This window comes from Canis lupus, chromosome 11, assembly GCF_011100685.1.
Source record: "Canis lupus familiaris isolate Mischka breed German Shepherd chromosome 11, alternate assembly UU_Cfam_GSD_1.0, whole genome shotgun sequence".
NCBI classification, from domain to species: Eukaryota; Metazoa; Chordata; class Mammalia; order Carnivora; family Canidae; genus Canis; species Canis lupus.
In genome coordinates this window covers 12,654,925-12,677,409 of record NC_049232.1, presented here as the reverse complement: position 1 = coordinate 12,677,409, position 22,485 = coordinate 12,654,925, and the positions used below count along the sequence as shown (strand labels likewise).

At 40.7% G+C, this 22,485-nt stretch overlaps 1 protein-coding gene across 2 annotated transcripts in view; it reads right to left on the bottom strand.

Annotated features, from left to right (window-relative positions):
• SNX24 (sorting nexin 24) overlaps positions 1 to 22,485 on the bottom strand; it is a 159,977-nt gene that overhangs the window by 86,789 nt on the left and 50,703 nt on the right. The gene's annotated exons all lie outside the window — the stretch shown is intronic.

Sequence of the window (22,485 nt, the reverse complement as noted above, 5' to 3'; positions counted from 1 at the left end):
GCCCAGAGTGGGACTTGATCCCAGGACCCCGGGATCATGCCCCGAGACTAAGGCAGATGCTCAATCACTGAGCCACCCAGGTATCCCAGCAAATGTATTCCTACTGACTATTTCATATTATATGTATTATATGCCCCAAGTAAACTGGACTTTTTTTTAGAAGAAAATAATTACTGAGAAGAACCCACAACATTATTGTGAAAAAGCATTTATAATATGCACTAACTGAAAAAGCAGGAGAAAATGTTTTACCCATACAAAGCTGCAGACTATAAAATATGCATAAGAGATGACAAAAGTCATCAGTCAAATGGATGCCTGAGTCGTAGAGTTACAAATTATTCTAATTTTCCCTATAATCTAATTGTTTTCATTAGCACACACATACATTATTCTTATAATTAAAGAAAAAGTTAATCTAAATTTAACCTAATTCTGTCTTCTAAAGTTCTACTGGAATAAATGTAATAAATGACAATTACTCATTTTTTAACACAAACATTAAGTTCATACAAAATTCATTTATGTAATTCCTTTTTATTGCACATCTTCTATATGCCAAGCACTTTGCTATGCTCTATATTAATAACAGTAGCAGTAGCTAAGATCTTTTTTTAAATGTTGCTGTTTTATTTATTTTTACTTTCAGTAGGCTCTATGCCCAATGTGGGGCTTGAACTCATGACCCTAGGATTAAGAGTTGCATGCTCTACCAACTGAGCCAGCCAGGTGCTCTTAACATTTTTGAGTGCTTTTCATGCACCATGGAGTGTTCAAGGCACTTCGATTTATTAACTGGCTTAACCTACACAAGACCCTATGAGGTAGGTACTGTTATTATTCCTACTTGAAATGTGAAGAAATCAAGCCATACGGAGGCCCCTAACTTAGACACAGAACTAGGAACTGATTTATAAACTCAGTCTGGTTCCACAGCCCACAATCAATTAACTATAGAAACAGTGGTGAGCAAACCCACCACCCTGGCCTCTGGGGTACCTACACAATAGAAAGAGAGAAAGAAATTAAAGAGTAGTCAAAACAATATATAATTCTGACATCTGGTGCAAACTATAAAGCTATCTGAGCTGTACTCAATATAAAATGCTTATTTTAAAAAATCTCTCTATGTGTCTTAATTAAGGGAAAATAGGATTTACTCTTGGGAATCCGGGAAGCTTTCCTTCAAGAGTTGATGTTTCTGAACAGACCTACAGTAAAGGCAGGCAAAGGGGAAGGGCAGGCACTGGGTAGCCCAAGCGCAAAGGGCCTGAAGCAGCAGGTGACAGGAGGGAGGAGCCGAGTGAAATGCAGCCCACCTGGAAGGAAGCACTTCTGTAAGAGGCTGGAGAGCGGATTACCAGTGAGCTCCATTCAATGGCTCAACAAAGATAATTACCTAGCACATGCCAGGCTCAGTTCTAGTTCCTGGAGACAGGACAGTGAAGGATCCTAAGATCCCTAACAAAGCTTACTTACATTGGAATGGAAGGAAGACTCAGACAATCACACGAGCAAAGCACATTAGCTGGTAAGTGCTACAGAGGAAAATAGATCCAGGTTATGAGGACAGAGAGGGCCTGGATAAGAGCGGGTATGGCTGCTATATGGGGTGGTGAGGCAAAGTCTTTCTGATAAAGTTTTATCTGAGCAGAGACCTTGTGTTAGTTTTCTCTTCCTCCTATACAAACACAATGCTCCATTTCTTCTCTCACAGTTGTATAAGTGAGGAGTCCAGTGTGCTTGGCTGGCTTCTGTGGTTCAATCTCAAGGGGGCTAAAATCAAGGTACAGGTGGGGCTGTGTTCCCTTTGAGGGTTCACTGGGAGGAAAGGTTTCCATTTCCTTGTGGTTGTTAAGACTATGGTCCTTGTTTCCTTGCTGGCTATAGAACTGTTGTCCCTATTTCCTTGTGCTTATAGCATTGTGGTCCCCATTTCTTTGCAGTTGTAGAAGGGTGGCCCCCATTTCCTGGCTGTCAGCTGGGAACACAGCTCCAGCTTCTAGAAGCTGCCTGCATTCTTTGGCTCATGGCCCCCTTTCTCCACCTTCAAAGCAAGCAACGGCACTCCTTCCCAGGTCACACTTCTCTGATCTGCTTTTCTGTTTCCTCTTCCACCTTTAAGGACTCACATGATGATGTTGGGCTCAGCTAGATCATCCAAAATAGTCTCTGTGACTAAAGGTCCTTAACGTGAACCACATCCATGATGTCCCTTCTGCATGGAAGGTGACAGATTGACAGGTCTAGGAACTAGGATGTGGACGTTTCTGGAGGTCCATTATTCATTCCCTTACCCATAGGCCTGAAGGAAGTGAGAATATTTGAAGGTGACAGAGGAGGGGTCCATGCAAATGTCTGACATGTTTGTGTGCCTGCAGCGATCAGGAGGGAGGAGAATTAAAGAGGTCTGAGCAGTGGTACAGACAGGTGAGTGAAAGCAGAAACAACAGAACAGACTGCTAACTCAAAGTGGAGTCTGTTTATAAAATGAGGAATCAAATAAAATGGTGAAGTTTGGGGCCTGGGGACCTGGCCCCAGGTCAGGGGGCCAGGTAGTGCCATCCTGAACTGTGAAGACCTGGTGTCAACCAGTCTATGGCAGCAAACAGGAGCTCAGCACTGGCCATGTTAAATTGGAGATGCGTTTGAGACACCAAGTGAAGATGTGAAGCAAAAATGAATTTATAGCCTGGGTCTTAGTCAGAGATACAGATTTGGAAGTCATCAGAGTGTGAATGTAATTTAAAGCCAGAAGACTGAATCTGATCATGTAGGAAGAGCTGTTTATTTAGAGGTGTTGAGATCATAATAGGGTTTATGGTTTTACCATTTCAGCAATGAGAGGTCTTGGCTGCACTGTGAAAGACTTCCTTTTCCAAATTAAACCTTTCTAACTCCTCTATCTGTCCTTCAGATGATCTGGTGTTCAGGTCCTGCACTACTCACCACTTTTTTGGATAAAACACAATTTGGCATTGTTTCTTCTAAAATGTTGAATCTGGGATGTAAGGAAATATAGGCATTCCCAATTAATCACTGGATTGCATCTCCAAAGTCCACAGTTGAAGTAGTATAATACTCAGCAGGGATTTTCTCATAGAATAAGTATAAAAGATTCCAACCCAAGCACTTGGGTGGCTCAGTTGGTAAGTTCAGGTCAGGTCATGATCCCAGGGTCCTGGGTTCAGGTCCCCATATCTGGCTCCCTGCTCAGTGGGGAGTCTGCTTCTCCCTCTCCTTCTGCCCTTCCCCCTAGCTCATGCTCTCTTGCTCTCTCCCAAATGAAGAGATATTAAAAAAAAGATTCCAACCCATTAAAAAAAAAAACCCTATTTAGCCCATAATCTGCATAAATTATAATACTAACATTATTGTTAGTATGACACACTGCATATTTCTTAAAAAATATTCTCACCAAAAAAACTATGCAATTCAAAAGATCAAAACTTTAAAGCATTTTCTACAGATATACATACACACATGTACATATACACATATAGATAATTTTTTTAAAAAGATTTTATTTGTTTATTCATGAGAGACACAGAGAGAGAGGCAGAGACACAGGCAGAGGGAGAAGCAGACTCCATGCAGGGAACCTGATGTGGGACTCAATCCTGGGTCTCCAGGATCACACTTTGGGCTGAAGTCGTCGCTAAACCGCTGAGCCACCTGGGCTGCCCTAGATAATTTTTTTTTAACCAAAAAAGGTATAAGAAGTAAGCCTGAGTAGCTGAGAATTATTGGTCTCATTCATGATGAGTCAGGCTCCCTATTTCTATAGGTACCAAGAATATGAGATCCAAGATTCTCCTGTGTTCTCTCAAAACTGAATGTATTTATTAGACCCCAGAATGGGAAGGCTGCTTGGCCACAGGGAATCTGTGATATGCATGTCAGCTTCAAAGCTCTGCTGCTTGGCTTTGAAACACAGACAGAGAGCAGATAGAGAGGGACAAGCTCTATGCCCATGAAAGAACACAGACCATTTTGTCAACTCTACAATGAAAGATCCTGAAAAGATATCCTGTTGTCTTTTTGAGGGTAAAGAAACTTCTTCTGTTCTGCTGACAGGTGTTAAGAGAGGATATATCCACATTTTTTAACACCTGCCTACAAGAACAAAGTAAGCTCTTAAAAATCGTAGAACTCTTAGCCTTCTTTCGAGGCTCAGAATTTCAATTCTTCCTATGAAAAAATACTTATTAAGTCTTTTACTGACTGGATGGATATAACCCGGGTTTAAAACTGTCACACTTGAGCTGCCTGTGTGGCTCAGTCAGCTAAGTATCTGCCTTTGGTTCATGTCATGATCTCGAGGTCTTGGGGTTGAGCCTCCCATCACCTGCTCCTCCCTCTCCGCTCACCCTCTCCTTTGCTATCTCTCCCCTTCAAATAAATAAAATCTTTTAAAAAACAGTTGCACTGTAAAGACAATGATGATGATGTTATTTCTTTATTCAAATATTTATTGAGGAGTTAGTGGGTGCTAAGCCACTAACTTTAAATTTCAAGGTGTTTGAAATCTACCAGAGAAGTAAAATGACAAAGAGCTCTGTCCTCAAGAAACATATGTTCCAGCAGGGGAGACCGATAACAGTAGATATAAAACGATAGCTAAATTGGAGTGTTTCAGAAAGCGATCATCTGGTCTAGGCGCAGAGCCAAGAAAAAGCACTGGAAGTGCTGCAGGAAAGTTGCAATGCTGAATAAAATGATCAGAATTGGCATCTCTGAAAAGATGGAAATCCAGATTCTGAAGTTGTATCATATTACTTAACTTGGTAGTAGCTTTATTGTTTACTTTTTCTTTTTAATTTCTTGTTTTCTTAAAGTTAACCTACTTTTTAAAATGCACTGGCACGTGAAGGTTTAGAAACTAAGTCTGCATAATGAAAAAGGTACAACCAAATTTCTGTATTTCACCAATCACCATCTTTTCTAAATCTACAGAACACACACCAGTGCCAAAGACACTCGGGGAAAAGTTTGGAGCCTAATGAGGCTGGGCCTTGGCATGTAACAGCATGTTCATTCTTCATGTAGAATCAGCATTTCCAAATCCATATATAAGGAGCTGCTAAAGAGGAGGGGGAGGCCATTCCAAGAGCTTCTCATATTGATTTCTTTTACCCCAAACAAAGAGATTCTTCTAGGTACAGGATATATCATAATCACTTAATTTGTCTGAGTCCTTTAAAGAAGGAACAATGAATTGAAGAAAAGGTGTTGACTTGCAAAAAAATAATCATTTTGCAGATTTTTTATTATTGGAATGGGTCATTTTCCCTTAGTAATATGACACATGTGGTCTCTACAGAGAAACTGAAAATGCTTAACCCTTAATTCCCACTGTTCCCAAGCGCCTGAGCTAAACCTAATGAAGCCTACATCTTAAAGACTCTTACCCTGCTCCAAAGAGTAGCAAGGATAAAGCTTTTCTGCAAGCCTTACCTCTCCAAGGTTTACTGTATTAGACACTCACCCTGAAATCACCCAGGTCACCTAGACATGAGTAGTTTTTCTCTCTCCACAGTATTTCCATATGCATAGAGCCAGTGCAACTCAACTGTGAACCTCCTGCCAGGCATTTCCTACAGGGCACAACACAAAGGTTTAAAGGCAACTTTTGGATGAAGTCCCTTCCTGGACAAAAAAAAAAAAAAAAAAAAAATTGGTGCACAAGATAGGAAACTAATACCTCCAATCATGATTAGTACATCAGTCTCATTCAGGAAGGCAAATATTCACTTGCTACAAACCAAATATTCACTAAGTGTCCACTACTCCTGACCATGGCTCTGCTAGGGTTACCTTATTACAGACTAAAACTCATGACAGCAGTGGAATCTGGACACATGAAAACCTTTAGAGACAGGTGAGCTGTCAGAGATAAATAGTACACCTAACTTAAATATTCCTAACAGCAGGAAAGAAGAGTTATCTTAGTTTCATTATGTAACCTTTCATGGGTTATACTGCAAAAGTAAACTACTCTGAAAAGACACATGTGAAGAATAGGAAGAGAATAAAAAATGCATAAGGAAGATTATTTCTCAACAAATATATGAACATATACAGATATGAATAATTTGCTCAACAAAGCAGCACCAAACTGAAACTGGAATATGGCTTTTAAAAGTGAAAAAGTAAGGGGCACCTGGCTGGTGCAGTGGATAGAGTATGTGACTCTTGATCTTGAGGTCATGAGTTTTAAACTCCTTACTGGGTGTAAAGGTTACTTTAAAAAATAATAAAAATAAAAATAAAAGTGAAAAAGTAGGTTTATAGTTATAAACAACTGTCAACAACCTAGCATTTAGAAGGATGATAAATGACAGCACATTCGTATGTTTCAGATGTATTAACACAAAATGGTATTAACTGTTAAAATTTTTTAAATATAAGTACAGACTACACAAAGAATACACTGTTTTTGTTAAATTTTATTTAAATTCAATTAATTAACATATAGTGTATTATTCGTTTCATGAGTTCAGTGATTCATCAGTTACATATAAATTAGTACACTGTTGTGCATATAAGCGAGTACATGATCAGGGCACCTGGCTGGCTTAGTCAGTGGAGCATGCGACTCTCTCACGGGGTCGTGAATTCAAGCCCCACACTGGGTGTGAGGATTACTTAAATAAATACGTACTTTAAAAAATAAGCAAATGCATGATCATAACAGCATATGTACATATATACCAAAAAAAGAAAAAAAGGTGGAATAAATACCTAAATGTTTTAGAGGAAGAGATATTTTTTTCTTCTTCACTTTTCCAGGGTTTTTTCTACCAATTTTTCCCATTGAAGCTGTGTATCTCATAGCATTCTCTAAAATTTTGAGTGAAAATGTTCAAAATGGGGGTGCCTGGGTGGCTCAGTCAGTTGAGCGTCAGCCTTTGGCTCAGGTCATGATCCTATGGTTTTGGGATGGAGCCCCACATCAGCCTCTCTGCTGAGCAGAGAGCCTGCTTCTCCCTCTCCCTCTAGCCTCCACCCCCCCAGCTTGTGCTCTGTCAAATAAATAAATAAAATCTTTAAAAGAGAGAAATAAGAAAATGTTCAAAAAAAAGTTATAAATCAGATACTTTGGGTTCCAAGTCCCTCTTTGACACGTACTAGCTATACAGACAGGAAAATGATTTCTCAGCTGAATCCTGTTCATCAGCTAGGACATGTTAATATTTTACATACATGTTAATATTATACATAATATAACACCTGTGTATCACTCTGTGACACGTGTTTTTCTCCAAGTCTGCTCTAAGGAAGAGACTGCCATGTGCACATTTCTGTGCCATGCTTTCTTTACACACTGCTGAGGGCAAACAAATGTTAACTCCTTTGCAACTAACCATGCATGCTTATCTCACTGTTCAAAATCATGGTCTTCAGGATCTGAAGTGAAATTTCTGTTAGTGAAATGCCTTCCACTACTTCTCCCTTACCAAACAGCAAATTCAGTTCTCAAAACAGACAACTCTGCTCCTTCCCTACCACTTTCTCTACCTTGTGTGCAGTTTCTGGCTTTGAAATCAGAGGGCTCTATGAAATGTAAGCTCCAGGTTGACCTGGGTCAGAATGTGGTTTTCAAAAAAGACTACACTGCATGCCTTCTGGTCGTTTCTCATGCCTTCTTATCTCTCCGGCTACCTTCCCCCCCCCCCCCCCCCCAAAATGCTCACCCATTTCTCTTCCTTGGCCTGGAAGCACATGCTATGGTCTGTATGGACTATTTACCTGAATTCTCTAATTTCTAGATGTTTCCTCTTACTGGGACATGTCTCACTGCCACAGGTTGTGAGCAAACAAACACGTGCACTCATTCACAGGAAGGGATGGTTGATGCCCAAAAGTCTGCAATCAAAAGGATTCACCTAGGATATCCATGATAGCATGACACATCACATCAATCCCTTTTAAAAGCATTTTTCTAAAGCTATAATAACCTTATGCCTCCATAGTGTAAGGGCTCACTGACCTGATGGCTCTGAACTGTGTGGCCAGTCTGGTGCCAGAAGGGGAGCTGGATCATCAGAGATTACTGGGACTGTGTCCTGGCTTCTGCTGAAAAACACACTGTCCACCTGACAGCTTAAGAAGAGGTACCAATTTTGTTTTGCTTTTTTAGTTATTAACGTTGCTGTATCTCAGTTTTAATTATTTTCCTGATATCGAAACAACTCTGAGTTAATATCCTGTTGGGAACTCCTCAATATGCTTTCTCAAATGCAATAAAACTAAAATAACTAGGGGTACCTGGGTGGCTTTAGTGGTTGAGCATCTGCCTTTGGCTCAGGTCGCAATCCCGGGGTCCTGGGATCGAGTCTCACATCGGGCTCCATGCAAGGAGCCCACTTCTCCCTCTGCCTATGTCTCTGCCTCTCTCTCTCTGTCTCTCACAAATAAATAAAAATCTAAAAAAAAAAAAAAAAAAAAACCAAAAAAAAAAAACAACTAATAACTAAAAATAACTAGTTTTTCTGGCCATGAAGTCCAAACACTATACCAAGCACCACTGAAGCAAGCCACATGAAGCCCTTCCACCATTTTTCTGTCTGGGTTTCTTTCTGATTAATACATAGGACCCTCAAGTGAGTTTTGTACTGTTTCTAATTTGAAGGTGTTCTCACTTCATTAACACAATTCTTCATTTTTTACTTCTTTGTTAGCACCAACAAGAAATTCCAGGCTTTAAAAGATTCAAATGACTTGTATCTAAATCAGACCTGGATTCTGTGCTTGCAACATGCCGATTTACATGAGATCTCTTGGAGTTTCTCTGCTTCCATAAAATGCGGATGCCACTGCCCATCAGGCCCAGGTTTGCCTCTTTGCACAAACAGTCCAAAACAGTTTTCCTGATCTGTTTCAACTTGAAGTGTTGTCAATATATGGATTGTCTTGCTTTCTAATTCAGTGAAAAATCTAGTTTTCCATTAGTCTCTGCCTTTCTAATTTTCGATACAGCTTTACTAAATGTAATTATTACAGGCAGATTCAAGAAAGCAATTACTGAGCTACTGGTTTGTATCTCTGAAGTCTTAATAAGTGGCAAAAAGTTGTAACTGCACCCAGAGTATGAAAAAATTTTTCTACAGACTAAACATACACACCTTTGAATTTGTATGTATGTGGAGAGACATATTTAAAATAGTATATAAAGTGTGCTCTCCTAAAATGCAAGTCTTAATTCTCATTTAAACTTTATTCAAAGGCAGTCCTGTAAGTTCTAAAGAGGAGGAAGTGACATTTCAGAAATGTCTTTCTGTTCTTTCTCCAGGACTCTGTGACTTTGGTAAACCACTTAATTTCCTGGATTTCCTTTTTCCTTCCATCTGTAAATATGTGAGAATGTTAATAGATGGCCAGCAAGTACTTTTTCAGCTCTAAAGGCTAAGAAATATTTATTAAATTCCTAATATCAAAAAAAAAATTCCTAATATCTGCTAAGTTCAGTAATACGCACAAAACCGAACTGCCAAAGCTTAAAATTTAGTTAAGAAGAAATATATAATTAACATAAACCAATACACAATAGTGCTATCCCAATGATATAAACCAAATTATCTTTCTAAAATGTCTTCAGCAATAGCTGTATATATAAATGGGGATACAACTTCTTTGGGAGTCATCCAAATTACAGACTTTGGCGTTTCACTTATTGGCAAATAGGGGAGCATTCACTGTGTGATCAGTTAACACTGGTCTTGGGCAAACAACAGATTCTGTGAATGGAACCACCATCCCCAAGCCAAATGCCTCTGAGACATTGAACAACCATGTACCAATCAGTTCATCATCTTTATCTCGGTATAGTGATATTATTTAATAACTGATGAGGTACAAAAAGCAGGTGAATGTCATCATTTTGCAGATAAAAAGACTAAGGATCAGAAAAATAAATGATTTTTCTAAAACCTTATAACCATTCAGTAGTCTGTCCTCTATAATAGGATCATGGGCAGCAGTTTTGCAAAATTAATTAGTGAATGAAGCCATAGGAACCCCTATCCTGGTGACTTTTTCACTCTCTGGAAAAATTTTCATTGCTCTTAACATTCTGGTTTGTCTGCCGGGACACCTGCACCCCAATGTTTATAGCAGCAATGTCCACAATAGCCAAACTGTGGAAGGAGCCTCGGTGTCCATCGAAAGATGAATGGATAAAGAAGATGTGGTTTATGTATACAATGGAATATTACTCAGCCATTAGAAATGACAAATACCCATCATTTGCTTCGATGTGGATGGACCTGGAGGGTATTATGCTGAGTGAAGTAAGTCAGTCAGAGAAGGACAGACATTATATGGTCTCTCTCATTCATTTGGGGAATATAAAAAGTAGTGACAGGGAATAAAGGGGAAAGGGGAAAGGAGAAAAAATGAGTGGGAAATGTCAGAGGGGGAGACAGAACATGAGAGACTCCTAACTCTGGGAAATGAACTAGGGGTGGGGGAAAAGGAGGGGGACGGGGGGCGGGGGTGACTGGGTGACGGGCCCTGAGGGGGGCACTTGATGGGATGAGCACTGGGTGTTATTCTATATGTTGGCAAGTTGAACACCAATAAAAAATAAATTTACAAAAAAAAAAACATTCTGGTTTGTCGGCACCATTGAAAATAGTGCTAATTATTTACCTTGAATACCATAAAGCTACAGCAACAATTCTAACTCTTAAGATTAATTTAGATGATATGCAAATAACTTACCTTCATGATTTTTAGAATCTATGCTAATAGATTTTGGACAGAGTCCTTACATCAAGGACTAAAAAGTGGTGATGAGCATTATTACTACCACCATTATCTGGAAACTTAAAACCACCTTTCAGTGGTTTCTTCAAATCCACCTTCACGAAGGTCAGTCAAGCAAGTGTGAAGGCAAGGGAAAAAAACTAAAAACAGAAACAAGCAAGCAAACAACATGCTTCTTCCTTTAATTCTATAATGAAGTTGAAAACCTGTATGCCAGGTCCATATTGAATCACCCTTCTAAAGGTGTACTGTGCTCGGCTTGGATGCCACATCTTCAGAATGTAATTGTCACATGAGATAGTCTTTTCCATGGAGAAGGCACTGCAAGACCAGAGTCTATCCCTATGGCATTTGAGGATCAAGGAGAGATGTTTACCCCAGGGGAGCAGTCTGTAAGTATTTGTAGAGCAAATGAAAAGGGATTGCGGTGAAGTTTTGTCGATCCCAATAACAAAATTAAGGCCAGCTAGTAAATTTTCTGCACAGTCTAGAGCTGAGAAAAAGAATCATGACTTAGAGTTTGCCATGCAAGCATAACGAGTCCACAGCCCAAATCACCCACCAGATAAGGCTGAACTGACAGTTTCCAGGCAGCTTATGTAAGGAGGGATTACAATTCAACTGGGTTTCTGGCCAGAGATTGTATTTTGGGAAAACAGACGACATGCCACTGTTAAGTAAACAGCCTCTTTCTTTAAAGTGAGTCAATCAGGGCAGGGGTGTCATTAAGCCATAGAAATAGCTAACACAGAATTTGAGATGGATAAAGTCAAGGCCCCAGATCTACTATTCAAAACAAAAGTATTTTACAAGGAAGCACTGAGATTGTGACTCAGAGTAAAAGCTCCTAAAACACAAAAGGATGAACAATTATAAACACAAAATCTGAAATTGTCACTATAAAGAATTAAGAGAAACTGGGTAAACATTGAACCTCTAGCCTTAAAACACAAAGAGGGCAAAGCAGGGCTCTGGTGTAGGTTCTGAATGAACCTACAAATGGGTACAAGGAATGCCCTAGAAGGAACCGACCCCACTGAGAAGCTGGAAACAGAACACAGAGATCCAGGTCTCCCTGGAAATAATGTGAGGTGCACATTTCTCTCAGGCAATCAGAATGAACAAGTCACAAGAGTGGACACAGCCTACTAATAAATAAAAACCAGATAGTGGAAAGGGCTGTGATTCTTGTCTTGATTCTGGTATTAAGTAGCCCTGGATAGGAGATGACTCATTTGCTCTCATTTCTGGCTCCAATTTATATATTCAGTAAAAATGTAAGGATCACCTCTGTGTGTAAACATGTCCTAGGTGCTGGGGACACAGTGAACTAAGAGCACAATGCACAGTCTGACAGGGGCTCCGAGGGCAAGGCCAGACTACCAAGAGAGTATTCAACAGGACAGCCATTAGGCTCTCTGCAAAAGCCACAAAGACCGGAGACCTAAAGGGGAGCTGAGGATGTGGAGAAGGTTCGTTTAAGAAAAGTAGCAGATGCACTTGACAAACAAGGAAGGCGAACTGGGAAGGCGACAATGCAGTTCAGGGGGAGGAAGGACATTGGGCCTCTTGAGCCACACTGAGGATGGAATGGCCTTTACCATTGACCACTCAATGCCTGAACACTGGACCTGTCTCCATGACATGTGCACAACAATCCTTCTGACTGCAGAATAACGGATTCTAAAAAGTTCAGAGTGGATGGGGAACATGGAGTACGAAGGGGTAGATGCCTTCTCCAACATTCCACATCAAAATTTTTGTTTTTTTAAATGTTTTCATGTAAGCACTTTATAATTACACTAGAGCAACTTAAAAATGGACTCAGTCATACAGTTTATTTTTTTAAAAGATTTTATTTATTTATTCATGAGATACAGAGAGAGAGAGAGGCAGAGATACAGGCAGAGGGAGAAGCAGGCTCCAAGCAGGGAGCCCTATGTGGGACTCGATCCCAGGACTCCAGGATCAGGCCCTGAGCCAAAGGCAGGTGCTTTAACTGATGAGCCACCCAGGCATCCCTCATACAAGTTTAAAACGGCCTTTAAAAGTTTGAAAAGAAACTAGATACTAGGGGCACCTGGGTGGCTCAGTGGGTTGATTATCTGCCTTCAGCTCAGATCACGATCCCAGGGTCCTGGGATCAAGCCCTGCAACAGGTTCCCTGCTCAGCTAGGAAGTCCGCTTCTCTCTCTCCCCCTTTGCCCCTTCCCCATGCAGCTCACGCTCTCTCTCTCTAAAAAAAAAAAAAAGAAAAAAAAAAGCCTTCTCATCAAAGGCTTTTTTCCCTCATCCATGTAAGACCAAGAGAAGGCTGTTCTGCGGCTTATAAGGAAGAGCAACAGCTCTAGGTCTTTGGGCACGGTCTGTGAGGGGGGAGGGAACTGGGTAGGATCCTCTACCTCACCCAACATGTGTGGAGCCCCCTCCAGGGCAATGAAGGTAATGCAACTCAGCAGTTGCAGGTGTCTGCAAAGGAAACAAATCAAGAAAAAGTAGGGATGGGGGAGTGTGGACAAGTGAAGGGAAAAGCAGCAGGTGCTATAAAGGTTGTCCTCAGAAGAAAGGTGAAGGCAGAAGGCATCTACAGCTCTATCAGTGCTGGAATGGAGTGAAGTCATGGAGCCCCCTTAGGTAAAATGGAAGTAATGAATATAGCAATACCAGAATCACCAGTGAGGCAATCCCACTGAGAGAGAACTGTCAACGGCGAGAAGGTGAACTATCTGAGATGTCCTATAAAGGATATTGTGAGGGAGAATGAAGTTCCCAGAATAACTCTACAGTCTCACTATATGGTAATAGGGATCTACATGGAGATGGGCCATAATCTACAATCCCCAGGTTAGAGTTCCTCAGGAAAAAGCAATATATCCTATTACTGACTGGGATTTTATGTGGAAATGGTCTACTTTGGGTTCCAGTCAAAACTATGTAATTATGAGGCTGGTAACAGGACCTTGATATGTAAGAAGGAAGTACCAACCAAGGGCCTGGTTCCTACCCAGTGTACCACTGGAAGAAGGTGACATCAGTATGTAGATTCAGCAAATATATCTGTAGCCTATTCACGCATCATAGAAAGTGTCTTGAGCACAAGAAGGATCTTTAGGCCAGTCTTAGGAAAGGGGATGAGTGGGGAACAGACTGAATATAACCAAAGCAGTTTCCTATGTATCTGTGAACAGCCATTCCTCCCACTTCCACTGAAATCTGACTGAAGAGTGAGATGGTCAGGACTCCCCACTCTTTCTCCAACCGCACTAGAGTCACCCCTACCTAAAGTCCTTCACTCTTCCTCTCTCTCTCTCACTCACTCATCAAAGCCTGTCTGCCCCCAGGCTGGACAGTGAGGATGGCTCTGATGTCAAACCTCTCCCCATATTCTTATAATCTTGGTCTTAGAATTAAGAGGAAAAGAATTTCAAAAGTCAAAATGAAAATAAATGAGAGGAGAAATGAAGTGGACATGAACAGAGCAGCCTGGCCTGCAGCCTAGGAGGGGAAAGTCTCAAAACACTGAGACTCAAGGCAGAGTATATCAAATCCTGAACATCACAATGGCAGGATTAATGTACTAAGGCAACTTTGTTCTACTGGATTTTTTCAGTTAAGTTTCCCATTGTCAAAGTAAAACTTATCTCTGGTGATTTTCTTAAGTTCCTAATCTTCTGCCTTTACAGCTGTTACTCCTAATAGTAAAGTGATGGTTCACTATTTATAGAATAAAGTGCTATCTCTCAGTCTTGAACCTGCAAGCTCTCAATTCACTCTGGCCTCAATGCTGCATTCCTCATCAGGGAAAAGCATGCCCTGGAAAGAAGTATTCCATTAGGTAGTTTGCAAAAGATAACCACACCAGTGTAATCTTGTCATTACTACAGGGTCTGCCTCTGAAAGTAAGTCATTTCTTTGGCAAGTACAGTTGACCTTGGAATAACACGGGTTCGATCTGCCACATAAACCTACAGGTGGATTTTTTTTCACTTGAGTACAATAAACGTATTTTCTCTTCCCTATGATTTTCTTTAAAATCTTTTCTCAAAAAAAATAAATAAAATCTTTTCTCTAGCTTACTTTATTGTAATAATACAGTATATAATATATATACCATACAAAATATGTGTTAGTTGACTATGTTGTGGGTAAGGCTTTCGGTCAACAAGAGGCTGTTAGCAGTTAAGTTTTGTGGAATCAAAGTTACATGTGGATTTTCAGATGTGGGAGGGAACCCTAACCCCTGTGTTGCTCATGAGTCAACTCTATTTATTAAATACTTTTGTGGGCCAGGCTCTGACCTGGAACAGAGTGGGTAGCAAAAGAGACATGGTCTCTCCACCATGGAATTCAGAGACAAGAAAGAGATGAACCCATTGTAAGCACAAGATTATGGCCGAAATTGAAGCCAGAAGGAAGTGAAGATGGTGCCAAAGTCATCTTAACAGGGAAACCAGCCTGGTGGGACAGTGAAGAACACCCAGAGATTTCACACTGTATTCTAACTCGTGACGGCAGACAGGAACTAATGCAACGTCCTCACAGCAAGCACACATGCTCATGTGGTTTACAGCTCTCTCCACTTTGATACTCATTCCACACTTATCTTTGGATACCAAAGACTTGGGTTCAAATCCCACCTTTCCTACTTATTGGCCATGTGTCCTATAGTAAGTCATTTAAACTCATGGGGCATCAGTTTTTTCGTCTGTTAAACAGAGATATTTTCTCTATAGGAATTCAAATAAGATAGTAAAGTACAGAGTATACTGTCTAACATATTGTAAGCGTTCCACTAATAATAGGTATTACTTTCATCACCTAAGAGTCCCTGAATTTTAGTCAATTATATTAACATCATTGAAAATAGTATTTAATGGAATGCTAATATACCCGAATGCCTTTTTCTAGCTTTGATAATGAAGAATCTATCCAGAGTACTCTGGAGTGTCCTTTGTTAATACGGTAATGATTGCATTTCTTTTTGAGTATTTAAGACAATTTTCAATGTGAAACAACTAAATGTCTTAATAATTCAGTATTTCTAACAGGTAATACATTCATTTGATTTTAAAAGTTAAAAAAAAAAAAGATATGAAAAGATGAACAGTGAAGTCTCCCTTGAAACCCAGATCACTGTCTGACCAAGTCACACTCGTCACTCTGCCTTTGGGTGCCCACCGGTAACAGCCCCTTCAGCCTGGCTAGGTGCATGTCTGAATTGAATCACTCTTATGTGCTTCCCTCCTATACAAAAGGCGCACTTTACCCATTGATCTATCTCTGGCTTTTTAACTTAGCAAGGGTTCTTGGCAGTCTCCCCACAGGAGGACATACACTATTATTTTCTTCCTTTTACTGCTACATAATATCCTATTGCATGGATTCTGTTATAATAAATGTCTTTTTGGCTATATCTCTTTCTGGAATGACACAAACTGTCCTAAGCATAGTTTTGGCAGTAGGTGATGAAGAAAACGGATAGAAATACCATATTTTCATTTGACTTCATTGTTCTTAGTCAAAAACTAACAGCAACTAATTATTTTTAGTATATTTCATATAAACAATCTACACAAGCACTATGCTACGGTTTACAATAATAATTTTTCCCTTCGATTATTTTAAAACATCTGTTCTGTATTTCACACATACTGGGATCATTTTCCTTCATGTTTATACGGGAGAAGTGCCGGCTGCTAGCGTCCAATCAGTTACCCCGAGATGTCAGCTGTCAACCATGTCTCCCACAGCAATTTCCCTCTTCTCTCTCCCTTCCCACTCCGGGTGAGCTGTCAAGTTTCTAGTTTCTGACGTGCATTTACATCACTCAATGACATCTGACAGCAGTGAAAGGCCACAGAAAACTGCTTATTGATCAGAGCAAAACTAGTTGACGGAACAGATGAGGTTGTATCACAGAAATGCAGCCACATTCAGGTGATGACATTTTGCCCCCCGTACACAAGAGCTTAATGGAATACAACTTCATTATATCCTGCCACTAGTACTTACGGCCCCAACCCCATCTCCTGACTGTTTTGTCTATGTGGTGATGAGGACAATCTATTTGTGCTGGTATCAATGGATTACCAACCTGATTTGTTCATGAACACTTGCAAACTACTTGTGAATCTGTCCTGACAAATACACCAAGAGACACTGAAATCTCAATCTTACTAAAATCTAATTGTGCTGTCCTTTGAAAAAGAAAAATGGAATTACCACTTAGTAAGCCATTACTGCTCTGTTTAAAACTTTTATGCCACTGGGTAAAGAAGTTTAAATGGGCATTTCTTTGCTGCTTGTTACACTGTCGGGGAAAAAAAAGAGTAACTTGAAAAACAGTCAAAATTTACTTATAAATGGGAGAATGTATGTATTTCTAAGAACTAAAATACCAGATTAAGGCCCTCTGCATACAAACTGTTCCTTTCAGTTTTGAAGAGAACAGTTTTTTTTTTATATATATATATAATAGAGAACAGTTTTAATCACCTGATATTTCCATTGCCAGTGAAGACAGAGGAATGTAAAGTTTAAATCAGTACACGTCTAGAATAGGGATCAAGTCAAACTCCTAATATTTTGCCATAAACATAAGAAAAGGAAAACACAGCACAAGGGACAAAATTACCAGGCCTCCCAGACTTTCAGGAAGAAAAAAAATGCAAAAACTTGACTCTGAGGGTTGTTTGGCCTTGATCTTTCCTTTTTAATTCTTCCTTTGAGGCGGGAGTTGTCTCATAAATCGAGAATTCCCAGATACCACCCTCCTCCCAACCTGGCCACATTCGCATCCTCTCTGGACTTAATATTTTTCATTAAATAGCCTTTCCTCTTCAGTAAAATTTAAAGATAACTTTAAGGTGAGTATGAAAAGAAATACTCATTTTTAAGATAATTTCTTGCCCAGGTGGCTCAGCAGTTTAGTGCTGCCTTCACCCCAGGGTGTGTGATCCTGGAGACCCGGGATCGAGTCCCACGTTGAACTCCCTGCATGGAGCCTGCTTCTCCCTCTGCCTGTGTCTCTGCCTCTCTCTCTCTCTCTCTGTCTCTCATGAATAAATAAATAAAATCTTTTAAAAAATTTTTTTTAGGGTACAGAAGAGAAGAAACTCAAGACTTAGGGCACATGAAGTCAAGAAAGAAGTGGAGACAGATGCCTGGGTGGCTCAGTGGTTGAACCTTGGGCTCAGGTTGTGATCCCAGGGTCCTGGCATCAAGTCCTGCATCGGGCTCCCCACAGGGAGCCTGCTTCTCCCTCTGCCTATGTCTCTGCCTCTCTCTCTGTCTCTCATGAAGAAATAAATAAAATCATAAAAAAAAAGTAGTGGAGAGAGAAGGAAAGAAAATCTCAGAGACTAACAAGGGAAAAATGGAGTCTGAGCAAAAGAGGGTATTTAGACTCACTGCAGCAGCCTCCCTGCTGGTAAAGTTTCCCATTGTCATCTTACCAAGTTCTGTTTCTCTCTCTCTCTCTCTCTCTCTCTCTCTTTTCCTTCCTTCCTTCCTTCCTTCCTTCCTTCCTTCCTTCCTTCCTTCCTTCCTTCCTTCCTTCCTTCCTTCCTTCCTTCCTTCCTTCACTCCTCCCTTCTTCCCTCCCTCCTTGCGAAGGACACTGCTCTCCTCTGGGTTCCAGTCACACTCTCTTCAACCTATTATCAACTTTGTGCGGTGGCCTCTCCGTCAGACCTGAGACTCGTTGGAGACAGAAGCCACATCTCCTGCAGGGTCCCCAGGGCCCCGCCCGGAGCCCAGCAGGCAAGCAAAGGGCACAGTGGCTCCGATCGCACACCGGCCAGTCCGCCTGCCCCATGCCATGCCACACTGGCCAGCCCTCGGCAGGGAAGTTAGAGGGATCTGAACAAGGGACTTCCTGGACCAGCTGACTTTTTACTTACAGTACCAGCTTCCATAATGAAAAACAGTACCCAGAAAAGCAGAGAAGTGTTAAGTGTGTTTATTTCAAACACATTAAATTTTTCAAGAAATAGTCTAAGTTCTGCCATTTCACAAGTCACACCATAGAAAAGGCATCAGCTTCTTTTTTTTTTTTTTTTCCGTAAGTGAGATCACGAGAATAAAATCTTCCTTCTCAGTCACCCAGACCAAAACGTATGCCTTCGGGCACTTGTAAACTCAGTGCTTCTGAACCACAGACCACATGTTATTTTCCAAACACTTTCGCTTCACACACATCGAGTCCTATGCCTGAATGGAAACAAAACATGGACTCCAATCAAATCCGCTTTACTGTACCCAAAATTAGCAAGGCACAAAACACCTGGTGAATAAAATTGTGTAAGGTGCATGATGACAGACTGTGGACATAGCAAGCATGCTAGAATGTAGGGCAAGCCAGGCGTGGGGAGGTAAGTGGGAGACTGACCATGTACTCTGCCCCCCAAACTTATCACTACTATCCCAGCATGATGATCAACGCTGCCACCTTTTGCTTCCAAAAGTATGTCAGTGTAGATGGTAAGTTCTGTGGTAACTCCAACAATGGAGAACCTCAACCCCCACAGGTTCCATGGTCTTAGAGTTCTTTGTAATACATGCTCTTTGCTGTCTTATGTGTGCTTGATTTTATACACTTGCTTTCCACCTGACTTAACCAGCATTCCAATTCTGTCTTCAGCGCATAACTGAGGCTTTGCCACATAGTGGGTACTTAATTGTGGTTGAATGACTAATCCTGAGACATCCACAACTCAGTGGACCAGTTGAGAGGTCTGAGTTTCATGAGGAAAAACGAATGGTCAGGTGAAACTAAAAACCTGAATTCTAGGGGATCCCTGGGTGGCTCAGTGGTTTGGCCGCCTGCCTTTGGCCTGGGGTGTGATGCTAGGGTCCTGGTATCGAGTCCTGCATCAGGCTCGCTGCATGGAGCTGGCTTCTCCCTCTGCCTTTGTCTCTACCTCTCTCTATCTCTCATGAATAAATAAATAAAATATTAAAAAAAAAAAAAACAAACAAAACCTGAATTGTGATGGAATGTCCCAGGACCCGAGAACCATAATTACAAACATAATCTTACAGACAGGAGTAACATCTGAGTTAGGAAGTTGAGAACATTAAACTTGTTCTCAGAAAATCTGGGCATATCTCCAAACAGGTGTTTCCAGGGCCAAGCTGTGATGCTCTCTATTTATAAAGATTTTTAGATGCACTTACCCAGCAGTACCTATATTTACCAAACCTCCTGAATGAGTGGCTGATTCAGGGAAGCCCTAACCAACAAAGTCAAGATACAGAATCACCAGCTTCTCAGGGTACAGAATGAACCCAAATGTGAGGAACTAACATTTGGCATATCCACCTACCAGTCCCAAACCTCCCACCACTTTCCACACCTTGCAGAGAACCTCAAGATGAAATCAGGATCCTTACATATTTAAAAAAAAAAAATCCTGAAATCAAACATGCCTACTGCAGGCCTGTTTTACATCTACACAGCCGGAATGGGGCTATAAATATACAATGTGTTATAGCATATACTTCCACAGAGGACATTAAGGACTTGGAAGACCTTTGCAAACTGAAACATCTACGTTCTTCCAGACTTACTTAAAACGCCTCCTGGGAGCTAACACCTTCACCAGGCCCCTAGGAGATGACTGTGTGACTGCTGGGGGTGAGGGGGTAGATGCCTGATGGCCACTCAGAGCATGCCTGGAGCACTGGGATGACTTCTACATGCACACACGGCTAAAGCAGAGGCATTTTTTTCCAATTACACTCCATGCAGTTTAAGTCAAAGTCAAAAGAAAAACTAATCTCAGATTTATTATCGACGAAAAAAAACATTTAGCATTCTTAATTGTTCCCTTGGCGACAGAGTTCATTTTATTTTTATTTATTATGATTTTTAAAATAGGCTCTATGCCCAACGTGGGGCTTGAACTCATGACCCCGAGAACAAGAGGTACATGCTGCAGACTGAGCCAGCCAGGCACCCCACGGAGTTCATTTTAAACAGCAGGTTGAATAGGATTAAACACATGAAGCTGGATTATCTGATGACTACGTAAATCACTAATACTTTAAGAGTCTATATAATATAGACAAAAGTGCAACTTTAAGATCATTTGTTCAAACGAATAAGCATGTAATTTTAGATTTATAAAAAGGCATTTAAACGTTTCATAGCCCAGGGCCTCTGGGTAGCTCAGTCGGTTAAGCATCCAACTCTTGGTTTCAGCTCAGGTCGTGATTTCATGGGTCATGAGATTGAGCCTCATGTGGGGCTCCACACTCAGCAGGGAGTCTGCCTAAGATTCTGTCCCTCTACACCTATGCTTCCCTCTCTCTCTCTAAAATAAATAACTAAAGGGGTGCCTGGGTGGCTTAGTCAGTTAAGCATCTGACTCCTGATTTCAACTCAGGTCATGATCTCACGGTCATGGAGTCAAGTCCCCCAGTCAGCTTTGCACTCAGCACAGAGTCTGTTTGAGTTTCTCTCCCTCTGTCCCTCCCCACCCCTCACCCCTCCACTCTCACTCGTTCATGTGCTCAGGGCTCATGTGATCTTTCTCTCTCAAATAAATAAATCTTTTTAAAAATTTCATAACCTAAATCATTAAGAAATAAACATTTTTTTGAAGGCTGGGCATTCCATTTGGTGACTGTATAATTTCAACAATCTATCATTCTCAAGGTTTTCTTGCTCTAGTTTTTAAAACTATATTATACTTGAGGCACTTGGCTGGCTCCATTGGTAGAGCATCTGACTCTTGCTCTCTGAGTGGTGAGTTTAAGCCCCATGCTGGGCACAGAACTTACATTTTTTTTAAGAAGTTAAAACTATCTTAGATTTAACTAATATAACTCAGGAATTTACAAAGGATGCAAAAAACAAACATAATCTTTTCTGTCTCTACCATACCATTTAACTCTAGGACCAACTAGATATGATATCCATAAATTCATGTTTTTAATTTTAACACGTTAGATTTATACATCTTTTAATGTAGTTACTGGAAAGTATTATATGCCCAGGAAAAGAAGAGAACCACAACATATCTGTAGAGTAAAAGGAATATTTTAATTAGAAACAAGAATCCAGGGATGCCTGGGTGGCTCAGCAGTTGAGCATCTGCCTTCGGCTCAGGGTATGATCCTAGAGTCCCAGGATCGGGGCTCCCTGCATGAAACCTGCTTCTCCCTCTGCCTGTGTCTCTGCCTCTCTCTCTCTCTCTGTGTGTCTTTCATGAATAAATAAATAAAGTCTTAAAAAAAAAAAAAAGGAAAGAAACAAGAGTCTATCAAATGGAATGACATCACAAATGTAGAAAGTAGGAGCTCATCAAACGTATAAAAATTTAGAAACACTCTTCTGAAAAAGAGTCACAGAATAATTATGTTTTACATTAGAGGAGCATGGGGCTGATACATTATGGTGCACCAAAATTTAAGGATCAGTAAGAAATAAAATCCAACGTTTAAGCACATGGCCAAATACTTGCCAGGTTTTAAAACTCCATTCAATGCATCCCTTGTTTTATTCCACAATTATGACCTCTGTGGGTGCTCAGTACACTGGAGATCACTGGATGCATAAAGCACAACCTGTAGGCCACAGCTCACAGATCAGTGGAGGACAGGCTTGTTCACTGATCATTTCAACAGTGCAAGAGTTGGTATGAAAGAGACATAAGCAGGGTACATGAAAAGCACAGCGGTGAACCCAACCAACTCCATCAGGGGGACTGA